The sequence below is a fragment of the Bubalus kerabau genome, chromosome 4, assembly GCF_029407905.1.
Source record: "Bubalus kerabau isolate K-KA32 ecotype Philippines breed swamp buffalo chromosome 4, PCC_UOA_SB_1v2, whole genome shotgun sequence".
In the NCBI taxonomy this organism is placed as follows: Eukaryota; Metazoa; Chordata; class Mammalia; order Artiodactyla; family Bovidae; genus Bubalus; species Bubalus kerabau.
Genome location: NC_073627.1, coordinates 118,368,235 through 118,380,919, shown reverse-complemented (window position 1 = coordinate 118,380,919; position 12,685 = coordinate 118,368,235).

Sequence of the window (12,685 nt, the reverse complement as noted above, 5' to 3'; positions counted from 1 at the left end):
CAAGGAGTAAGCGTCTTTTAATTTCATGGCTGCAGTCACCATCTGTAGTGATTTTGGAGCCCAGAAAAATAAAGTCTGACACTGTTTCCACTGTTTCCCCATCTATTTCCCATGAAGTGATGGGACCGGATGCCATGATCTTCGTTTTCTGAATGTTGAGCTTTAAGCCAACTTTTTCACTCTCCACTTTCACTTTCATCAAGAAGCTTTTGAGTTCCTCTTCACTTTCTGCCATAAGGGTGGTGTCATCTGCTGTGCTGTGCTTAGTCACTCAGTCGTGTCCGACTCTTGTGACCCCACAGACTGTAGCCTGCCAGGCTCCTCTGTCCATGGGATTCTCCAGGTGAGAATGCTGGAATGGGTTGCCATTTCCTTCTCCATTAAGTGGTGTAATAACTATCATAATTTTGAAGTTGTGATGAGTGTAAATATTTCAAGATGTCTACAACAATTATTATAATGTGACACAAAAAATAATTTTTACAGGTCATAAAATGACAGGTATTGCCAATTCTACTGTGTGGTTTGTTACTTACATTCTCAATTGAAGGATGTATTAAATTTCAGTTAAAGGTTACTGAAATTAAAATATATATATATATATATATATATATATATATGTCTTTAGATATTGATCTATATCTGTGTCTATCTAGATCTGTCTGTCTATGGCCAAGTTGAATTCTCTGAATTCTAACCACTAACTCTTTGGTCCCCCATGATTTCTAGGATAAAAAGTCCTTGTCTTACTCTGTCCTGGCTGTCTAACAGAATTCCTTATACTGGGTCCTTATAAACAATAGAAATATATTTTTAAAAAGAGTTTCAAGTTTTCCAAAAGTAGAATGAGGGATCATAAGCTCTCTGCTGGGATAAAATGCATTTCTTGATTTGCTTATAGTTCTTTATTTCATAAATATTAAAAAGTTTCTCTGCTGCTGCTGCTGCTGCTAAGTCGCTTCAGTCGTGTCTGAGTCTCTGTGACCCCCATAGATGCCAGTCCACCAGGCTCCCCCGTCCCTGGGATTCTCCAGGCAAGAACACTGGAGTGGGTTGCCATTGCCTTCTCCAATGCATGAAAGTGAAAAGTGAAAGTGAAGTTGCTCAGTCATGTCCGACTCTTAGCGACCCCATGGACTGTAGCCCACCACACTCCTCCATCCATTGGATTCTCCAGGCAAGAATACTGGAGTGGGGTGCCATTGCCTTCTCCAAAAGTTCCTCTAATCTGTGATAAAAGCAAATAATGACACTGATGGTAACCCAATGCATCAAAGCTTCTATCCTCAAAGTCTGTTCCTTCCAGAAACACTGGATTCTTTAAAGCTGTCAATTGGTGTTTTGGGTTGGCTTCTTAGGAGCACCAGTAAGGGGTAGGGGTGGAGGAGGAAATGGCAACCCACTCCAGTGTTCTTGCCTGGAGACTCCCAGGGACGGGGGAGCCTGGTGAGCTACCGTCGATGGGGTCGCAGAGAGTTGGACACAACTGAAGCGACTTAGCAGCAGCAGCAGCAGCAGCAGCAGCAACAAGGGGTGGGGAAATGAGATAAGAAAAGATTGAAAGTCAAGAAATTCAAGTGTTATAAAGCAGGTGGGCTACTGCAGCTTGGTCCCACTGGGGCACTCTGAGAGATACTAGAGAACATGGTTTCCACTCAGAAGCTATTTCACCCAGGGAGCAAGAAGACTATGGTTCTCATTCATCAGTGATTAAGGGCTGCTCCCAAGGGCTTTAAATCCCTAGCACTTCCAGCTTTCCTCTCACCTATGGATCAAGCGAAAGCACTTAACTGCTTGTAGTTATGGGCCCATACTAGAATTTTTGTGTTTTGAGGGGACATGGGCAGGGCATCAATAATGTCACTGCAATTAGTGAGACATTATAAATAGACATCTGGTTAAATCATTTTGAAGTATATAAAAATGACAGCTAGGTTGCTTAGCTGCACATCTTTTCATGTCCTTTTAAATATTTATATAGTAACTCTAAGAAAAGATTCAGCTAGTCCAATAGACTTTGCTCAAGAATTATTATTTTCACAAGTAAGGACTTTTCCCTGTTGTCATTATCTGTTCTTTATACCTAAACATAAAACATGATTTAAAGTGAAAAGAAAGCCACACTCACATATTTGGAGATTGAAATTCTCATTTCTCAAAAGAAGAAATCATAATGGAAATTTGAAATTTTAGAAGTAACAATAAAAACACTGCATATTAATATTCATGGAATGTAGCAATACGTAGGAAATTTACAGCATATAATATACATATGTATACTTGAAAACAGAAATTTTGAAAACTGAAAAATGAGATAAGGCTCCAACTCAAAAATAGTTGAAAAAATAATAAAATGGTTATTTTTCTTCCTCGTATTGTACATGAATTACGAAACAGTCACATCCCAGAAAAACTGATGTGATAATTCTGATGCTTAGTGTATGCTAGCTGCTGCCCACATGCTCTTTGCCCTTAGGCCATGTTCAACTGAAAGGATTAAGCATTACTCACTATAATAACATTTGCTTAGTATTTGGCTGGTTTATGTTTTCCATCCTTTTGTTTTTTCTTTTTGTCGTCTTACATTTTTAGAAGTCTTCTCTAAATAGAATAAAGCAGTACTTGTTTAAAAAGCAAGCTGAGACTCCATCTTTGAATTGGTGAGTTTAGCCCATTGGCATTTATTGTGATTAATGGTATACTTGAATTTATTTCTTCCATATTACTTTGTATTTTCTTTGAATGATGTTTTTTCTTAGGTTTCTTTACCTGTTTTCTCTTGGTTTGAGTTTTCCTCCCTTCCATCTATACCTGCTCATTGAGGGGTTAGAAAGCTTGTACATGTTTATGAATTTTGTTAGTTTTTCTCGGAAATGTGTGGTCTTTCTGGGAAAAGCACTAGCTGGATTATGTCCACAAAGCTTTACCGAAGACAAACTTCTTTTGATCTGTCACTGCTATGATGGCAGTTCTGCATGGGTGAAAGTAGGAAACAATTTAAAGATACAGATGTCAACCACAGAAGGTTATGAAACTATAGAAGTAATATTTAGAAACAATGAGAATAATAGCTGATGATTAGTTATTTTGAGTAGAGGTAAATGGACTTGTTGAAAAAACATTTTATTAATGACTTTTTCTTGGATTTCTGCGTTTTTTATTTATTGCCTTACAAAAGATAACTCTACAATTGATTTGAATATTGGCATAGAAGACAGAGTCTGTCAAAACTTTGGCCAAATAAACTCTCTGAGACTTGCATGCATTCCACCTGAAAAGATGTGTCTTTTGCTTGTTCTACAAATGGCATTGATCATTGAATATTGTATTATATTGAACACTGCCAACAACCATTTTATTTTCTCTCCTTCTGAACTCCTATTAGATAATGTTTAATCTTCTCACCATGTCCTCAATGGCGCTTAGACTCTCCTTTTATTTGTTTCATTTCTTCAGATCTCTGAGCTACTGTCTGGAAAATTGCTCAGATTTCTCTTTATTCATACCGGTTCTCTCTGCCACCAGGTCTGATCTGCTAATTAGCTTATAGATTGAGGTTTTAATTTAAATTGCTATATTTTTAATTTTTATAAATTCAAGTTTGATTTTTCTTTTCTTGACATCTGCCTATTATTTTTTTCAGTGTCATGTTATTTTCCAATGGGTTCTATTTCTGACATTATTTCAGATATGTGTCTTATATATATGTATGTATATGTGTGTGTGTGTATATATATATATGTATGTATGTATGTATATATTTATGTGTATATATGTATGTATATGGGGCTTCCCAGGTGGCTCAGTGGTAAAGAATCCGCCTGACAATACAGGAGACTCATGTTCGATCCCTGAGTTGGGAAGATACCCTGGAGAAGGAAATGGCAACCTACTCCAGTATTCTTGGCTAGGAAACCCTATGGACAGAGGAGCTGGGCAGGCTGCAGTCCATGGGATCACAAAAAGTTGGACACAACTCAGCAACTAAACAACAACAACAACGTGTGTGTGTGTGTGTGTGTGTTTAAAAAATATTGTTCAATTATCCCAAGTTTGGGGAGCCATTAAACTGCTATTTATTGTGCTTGATAACTGACACAAGTGGAGTTTTTCAAATATGTTTTGTAATTTTGAATGAGAATTAAATTTCAACAAGGTCCTTTTTCCTAATACAAATCCTTCATCTTTGCTTGTAGCTGTATGTTTCTTATGTGTGTGTATGTGTGTGTGATATGTGTGTGCATGAGCATACATGTGTATATATGATTTCCTGCTAAGTGCCTCAAGGATATAACTTTGAAAATAATTCATCCAGCTCTCCAAGTAGTTGTTACATGAGAGTTTCTGAATAGTTTAGTTTGCCAAGTTACCAGAATTAGAAGTCAAATTAGACTATTGTCTGCATTTTTCAGTTCAACTCCCTTAGTATCAACAGTCTGTATTTCATGACAGGCATCACTTGGAGCCCTTCCATGGACACTTCAATTCTTTTTCTTGGCCAATAAAAATACTTGGTTATAGCACAGTGGTTTAAAAAAAAACAAGGTGTGGAGTTAGATTGTCCCAAGTTGGACTTCTTATTCTTTTATTTAGTAACTTGATAATTTTGGCTGGGTTACTTAATCTCCCTGATCCTTGGCTTCTTTGTGTGAAGGAAAAAGGACAAAAGATATACCTGTTTGAACAGTAAAAATAATACGTATGTAAAGCACTTAGCATAAAGCTTGGCACATAGTATAAATTAAAGAAATGTTAGCTCTCCTTCTCAACCAGAGACGACTGTGAGCTATCTTCAGCATCTGTAAAGTGATGTCATCTTTGTTGCATTATGAGCTAGAGTATATTCCAATTCAATTAAATTCAGCTAAAACTGATTGAGTAGCTATTCTATATCATATATTATGCAAAGTTGCAATTCAGGGTCTTCTACTGACTAACTGGCAGGTTATGCCACCTCCTATGGCCAGAATTTCCTTACAGTAAAGATGATCTTTCAGGCATCATTTGAATCATTTTTCCAATTCAGTGTATTATCACAAAAGTGTAATATTCACATTCTACTTAGAATGGTCATAGCTATTTCATAAATAGATTTAGGAAGACATAAAAAGCCATGCCTTTTCTTTTTGGGTGAGTTCCAAAGACTCAGCTTTGGACAGAATCGGTGTTGAGAACACAGAGGAAGGCTGGGGAGCAACTATGCAATTGAGCAATAGCAGAGCGTCCAGTGCAATCTGACAGGGACATTTCACAAATCCATTCAATGATTCTCATCCATCCTTTATCTCCAGGGAGGTGTACTTCTTGTCTGTTTTTGCTTTTCAAGAAGGTATTGCTCAGATTTTTATAAAAAGAATGAGATACATTTGAATTGTCATGACTGAAAGACCTTGGATCAACTGGCACTTCACTGTAACGGGAGTTAATTCAAAATAGACATTCATCACCTTTATCACTTTGCTCAAGAGAATTGCAAAGCTACAAAACATGCTGGCAAAATCCTGACCCAAAGAAACAACTGTTCTGCAACCACTGAATTATTTGCTGATGTTTTATGTGTGGAACAGAGACATATAATTCTACTTTCAATATCTCCTGGACTGAAATTTGTATTATTTGATTTTAATGTAGCAAACCTAGTCTATAGGCTTCTGACAAGAGGACAAGCCTCCCCCTGGGCAGAGTTGTCTTTGGTTTCTTTGAACCATTTGTGTTCTTTTCACACTTGTATGTCTGCATAGCAGACTAATATTTGCTTTCATTCTACGCCCCCCAAATTTTGTTTTTTTAAGTCTTTCAAGGGAGGAAGTAATAATAATACAGACAATCAAAACATGAAACTAAGTTCAATTTCACTATCATTCTTCAAGACTGCTCCCTACGTAATGTGTACCAAGAGGGACTAATTCAGTAGGTAAACTCAGCAACTATATTGTGTATTAGACACATCAAAACAACATTAGTTTGCAAACCACTCCTGAACCTTAATAAAATTGTTTTTAGTAACAGAACACAGACCTTTCAGTGACTTCTTAGAACAGTATGATTTTTGTCTATTCAAATATTTCCCTAGTTAGTTGTCATAGAGAATTAATTTATAATGAGTGTTATGTAAAGAAAGGTAAATACCTCCTTAGAGAAGACTATTTCATGGATTTGTAACCAGAGCTCAACAATTCAAGGCCTTTGCTAGTGCATCAGATTTATAATAAAAGGCAAGTGACAGTCTTCAGGTTCCTCGTATTTTTCAGCTATGATTGGAAACATATTTCTGTGCAGGACTCTTAACTCTGCTAGCACTTGTGTTCCTTTCTAAATCAGGGCTACACACAAATTGCATTTTTCTGTGTGAATTTTCTGTAGTGTATTTAGCAATGACCAAACTAAACAAGTACAAATCCTCAGTCAGCTACATGAATGAATCAAAACAGGCAGGCTTATCATCAACCCTAGGCTCACATGGTCCCATTCCAAATTTCTGTTCACCTAAGCTTGTGTATATGTATTGGGGTGGGAAGACAGGAGATGGAAGTATTTCAGGCAGATATAATGAGAAATACAAAGTTTTGGATGCAAAGGAACTAATGGTGTATTTTAAAAATTGAAAGACTTTTAACTAGAGTAAGGCGAAACACAATTTGTTAAAGGGGTAAAGTAACGCTTGGGAGAAATAAATTTGTGCTAGTCTCTGGAGAGGTTATGTATCTCTAATTTTAGTAAATTGCTATTTACTTCTGCTGAGGATTGCTGCTGCTGCTGCTGCTGCTAAATCGTTTCAGTTGTGTCCGACTCTGTGCGACCCCATAGACGGCAGCCCACCAGGCTCCCCAGTCCCTGGGATTCTCCAGGCAAAAACACTGGAGTGGGTTGCCATTTCCTTCTCCAATGCATGAAAGTGAAAAGTGAAAGTGAAGTCGCTCAGTCGTGCCTGACTCTTAGTGACCCCATGGACTGTAGCCCACCAGGCTCCTCCGTCCATGGGATTTTCCAGGCAAGAGTACTGGAGTGGGGGTGCTATTGCCTTCTTCGTCTGCTGAGGATTGAGGGATCTATTCTCAGTTACCTTTTTGTGATCATTTCCTCTGGGAATTATGGAGTATTCATATTGCAGAAAAGTTGATGAGAACCAGAAATGTTTCCTCTATCCATCTGCTGCTCCAGTGTACCCTGGCTAGGGTTTCCCCCGATCTGAAAGCCAGCAGCATCACTCCATCCATGATGAACAGTGCAGAGAAATCCATTTTCCATGGATTCCAAAATGTAGGCCTTAGGGCCTAGCATCCCAGAATGTATGTATATCTGAGGTCCTGCTACCTACTACGGCCAAAAATATAAGCAGGGTCCTGGTCCCACCACTCATGAAACCAACTCACCTGTATTTCTGGTTTCACAGGAATGAAGAATTGGTTCTCCCTCTAGGACTGGGTCACATGACTTTCCTTATCAAAGTATCTTTTTCTATCCTTCTTAGGCCTTCTAAACAAAGGCATTCATTAGTGATATTATGGAAAAACAAAGGAATTATTAATCCTCACTATTACCCAATGGCTCAGCAGGTAAAGAATCCACCTGCAGTGCAGAAGACACAGGAGATGCAGGTTCGATCCCTGGGTCAGGAAAATCCCCTGGAGGAGGAAAATGGCTACCAACCCATTCCAGTATTCTTACTGAAAAATCTCATGGACAGAGGAGCCTGGCAGTCTACAGTCTAAAGGATCACAAAGAGTCAGATATAATGGAGAGACTAAGCACAGGCTCAATACCAGGACAAGGAGTCCAGGAGACAGAGGCTTGGCTGTCTTTTCAGGATACAAGTGGAAAGAATGTTTAGTTTTTCATTCTTTGAGCTTCTTACAGTAGACTTAACATAAGACAATAAAGTGATACCTAAATGAATTTTTGTGCTATATAAACCATGTTAAGGAGTTTGAACTTTATCTCTAGGGCTATTCTCAATAGTTAACTGTCAAATGAAATGAAAGGAAGGAGCAAAAAGGATGACCCTAGACCATCCTTTCCAGGGTCATATATAAGGGCTTACAGAAAACTCCATTTGGAAGGTAAAGGATGGTCCAGAGAAATGACAAATGGAAACCAGAGCAAGAAGCCTACATTGGGACCCAAAGGAGAAACAGGATCCAACAGAGGAGGATGGAGCACAGAAAGAAGGGATATGAGGGAAAGCAACAAAAGGGCTTGCAGACAAGGAGTAGGGAAGAACAAGGAGAGTTCCCACCCTTTAAACTGTTGAAGATGCTAGACAAGTTATTTAGGAATAAGCAGGCATTACCTTTTTAACCCAGGTTAGGAAAGACAGAATCACACCACTTCAGTGCTCCACCCCAAAGTGGGCAAGAGCTGGCAGCTCTTCCTGTACTTTCTGCTTCAATCCAAGGATGTTTCTCAGCTCCAGGAGAGACTCTGAACTTGTCAAATGGGGATAATAAGCTTACACCATAGAGTATTCATTAAAAATAAGGAATAAGGCATGAAAGCAGTCTAAATGTCCACTGACTGGTGAATGGATAAAGAAGATGTGGTACATATATACAATGGAATATTACTCAGTTACAAAAAAGAATGAAATAATGCCATTTGCAGTAACATGGATGGATCTAGAAATTATCATACTAAGTGACAAAAGGCAGAAAGACAAATACTATATGAAATCACTTATGTGTGGAATCTAAAATATGATACAAATGAACTTATATACAAAACAAAAACAACTAGCAAACATGGAAAACAAACTTACAGTTATCAAAGGGGAAAAGGGGCAGGAGATAAACTAGGAGTTTGGGATCAGCATATACACACTGCTATACATAAAACAGGTAACAAGGTCTTACTGTAGAGCACAGGGAACTACATTCAATGTTTTATAATAAACTATAATGGAAAAGAATATGAAAAAGAATATATAAGATCAGATCAGATCAGTCACTCAGTCATGTCTGACTCTTCCCGACCCCATGAAGAGCAGCACGCCAGGCCTCCCTGTCCATCACCAACTCCCGGAGTTCACTCAGACTCATCGAGTCCATCGAGTCAGCGATGCCATCCAGCCGTCTCATCCTCTGTCGTCCCCTTCTCCTCCTACCCCCCATCCCTCCCAGAAGCAGAGTCTTTTCCAATGAGTCAACTCTTTGCATGAGGTGGCCAAAGTACTGGAGTTTCAGCTTTAGCATCCTTCCTTCCAAAGAAATCCCAGGGCTGATCTCCTTCAGAATGGACTGGTTGGATCTCCTTGCAGTCCAAGGGACTCTCAAGAGTCTTCTCCAAACCACAGTTCAAAAGCATCAATTCTTCAGCGCTCAGCCTTCTTCACAGTCCAACTCTCACATCCATACATGACCACAGGAAAAACAATAGCCTTGACTAGACGAACCTTTATTGGCAAAATAATGTCTCTGCTTTTGAACATGCTATCTAGGTTGGTCATAACCTTCCTTCCAAGGAGTAAGCGTCTTTTAATTTCATGGCTGCAGTCACCATCTGCAATGATTTTGGAGCCCAGAAAAATAAAGTCTGACACTGTTTCCACTGTTTCCCCATCTATTTCCCATGAAGTGATGGGACCGGATGCCATGATCTTTGTTTTCTGAATGTTGAGCTTTAAGCCAACTTTTTCACTCTCCACTTTCACTTTCATCAAGAGGCTTTTGAGTTCCTCTTCACTTTCTGCCACAAGGCTGGTGTCATCTGCATATCTGAGGTTATTGATATTTCTCCTGGCAATCCTGATTCCAGCTTGTGTTTCTTCTAGTCCAGCATTTCTCATGATGTACTCTGCATATAAGTTAAATAAACAGGTTGACAATATACAGCCTTGACGAACTCCTTTTCCTATTTGGAACCAGTCTGTTGTTCCATGTCCAGTTCTAACTGTTACTTCCTGACCTGCATACAGGCTTCTCAAGAGGCAGATCAGGTGGTCTGGTATTCCCATCTCTTTCAGAATTTTCCACAGTTTATTGTGATCCACACAGTCAAAGGCTTTGGCATAGTCAATAAAGCAGAAATAGATGCTTTTCTGGAACTCTCTTGCTTTTTCAATGATCCAGCGGATCTTGGCAATTTGATCTCTGGTTCCTCTGCCTTTTCTAAAACCAGCTTGAACATCAGGAAGTTCATGGTTCACATATTGCTGAAGCCTGGCTTGGAGAATTTTGAGCATTACTTTACTAGTGCGTGAGATGAGTGCATTTGTGCGGTAGTTTGAGCATTCTTTGGCATTGCCTTTCTTTGGGATTGGAAAGAAAACTGACCTTTTCCAGTCCTGTGGCCACTGCTGAGTTTTCCAAATTTGCTGGCATATTGAGTGCAGCACTTTCACAGCATCATCTTTCAGGATTTGGAATAGCTCAACTGGAATTCCATCACCTCCACTAGCTTAGTTTGCAGTGATGCTTTCTAAGGTCCACTTGACTTCACATTCCAGGATGTCTGGCTCTAGGTCAGTGATCACACCATTGTGATTATCTGGGTCATGAAGATCTTGTTTGTATAGTTCTTCTGTGTATTCTTACCATCTCTTCTTAATATCTTCTGCTTCTGTTAGGTCCATACCATTTCTGTCCTTTATCGAGCTCATCTTTGCATGAAATGTTCCTTTGCTATCTCTGATTTTCTTGAAGAGATCGCTAGTCTTTCCCATTCTGTTGTTTTCCTCGATTTCTTTGCATTGATTGCTGAAGAACGCTTTTTTATCTCTTCTTGCTATTCTTTGGAACTCTGAATTCAGATGTTTATATCTTTCCTTTTCTCCTTTGCTTTTCACTTCTCTTCTTTTCACAGCTATTTGTAAGGCTTCCCCAGGCAGCCATTTTGCTTTTATGCATTTCTTTTCTATGGGAATGGTCTTGATCCCTGTTTCTTGTACAATGTCACGAACCTCATTCCATAGTTCATCAGGCACTCTATCTATCAGATCTAGGCCCTTAAATCTATTTCTCACTTCCACTGTATAATCATAAGGGATTTGATTTAGGTCATACCTGAATGGTCTAGTGGTTTTCCCTACTTTCTTCAATTTAAGTCTGAATTTGGCAATAAGGAGTTCATGGTCTGAGCCACAGTCAGCTCCTGGTCTTGTTTTTGCTGACTGTATAGATTCTCCATCTTTGGCTGCAAAGAATATAATCAATCTGATTTCAGTGTTGACCATCTGGTGATGTCCATGTGTAGAATCTTCTCTTGTGTTGTTGGAAGAGGGTGTTTGTTATGACCAGTGCATTTTCTTGGCAAAACTCTATTAGTCTTTGCCCTGCTTCATTCCGTATTCCAAGGCCAAATTTGCCTGTTACTCCAGGTGTTTCTTGACTTCCTACTTTTGCATTCCAGTCCCCTATAATGAAAAATGACATCTTTTTTGGGTGTTAGTTCTGAAAGGTCTTATAGGTCTTCATAGAACTGTTCAACTTCAGCTTCTTCAGCGTTACTGGTTGGGGCATAGACTTGGATTACTGTGATATGAATGGTTTGCCTTGGAAACGAACAGAGATCATTCTGTCATTTTTGAGATTGCATCCAAGTACTGCATTTTGGTCTGTTTTGTTGACCATGATGGCCACTCCATTTCTTCTGAGGGATTCCTGCCCGTAGTAGTAGATATAATGGTCATCTGAGTTAAATTCACCCATTCCAGTCCATTTCAGTTCGCTGATTCCTAGAATGTCGACATTCACTCTTGTCACATCCACAGCTGGGTATTCTTTTTGCTTTGGCTCCATCCCTTCATTCTTTCTGGAGTTATTTCTCCACTGATCTCCAGTAGCATATTGGGCACCTACTGACCTTGGGAGTTTCTCTTTCAGTATCCTATCATTTTGCCTTTTCATACTGTTCATGGGGTTCTCAAGGCAAGAATACTGAAGTGGTTTGCCATTCCCTTCTCCAGTGGACCACATTCTGTCAGATCTCTCCACCATGACCCGCCCATCTTGGGTTGCCCCACAGGCATGGCTTAGTTTCATTGAGTTAGACAAGGCTGTGATGCTAGTGTGATTAGATTGACTAGTTTTCTGTGAGTATGGTTTCACTGTGTCTGCCCTCTGATGCCCTCTTGCAACACCTACTGTCTTACTTAGGTTTCTCTTACCTTGGGCGTGGGGTATCTCTTCATGGCTGTTCCAGCAAAGCGCAGCCATTGCTCCTTACCTTGGACGAGGGATATCTCCTCACCGCCACCCTTTCTGACCTTCATTGTGTGATAGCTCCTCTAGGCCCTCCTGCGCCTGCGCAGCCACAGCTCCTTGGACGTGTGGTTGCTCCTACCCACTGCCACCCTTGGCCTCGGGCTTAGGGGTGTGGGGTAGCTCCTCCCGGCCGCTGCCCCTGACCTCGGACGTGGGGTACCTCCTCTTGGCCATGGCCCTTCAGGCATGGAGTCCTCCTGGCTTCTGCCCCTGACCTCAGACGTGGGGTGGCTCCTCTCGGCCGCGTGCCTGTGTTATGGCGCGCCAGTCACAGCCGCCTGCGCTATGGCACGCCATAACTGAATCAGAAACTGACACAACATTGTAAATCAACTATACTTCAACAAAAAAGAGACACTGTGTCTAAAATGCCCAGTAGGCATTTAATAAACAGTAGATACTCTTATTTTGCTAGCTCAGCAACTCTCAAAACCCTGAACATATATATACACAACCACTCCAATTGCCACATAAAGCACAATTGCCTT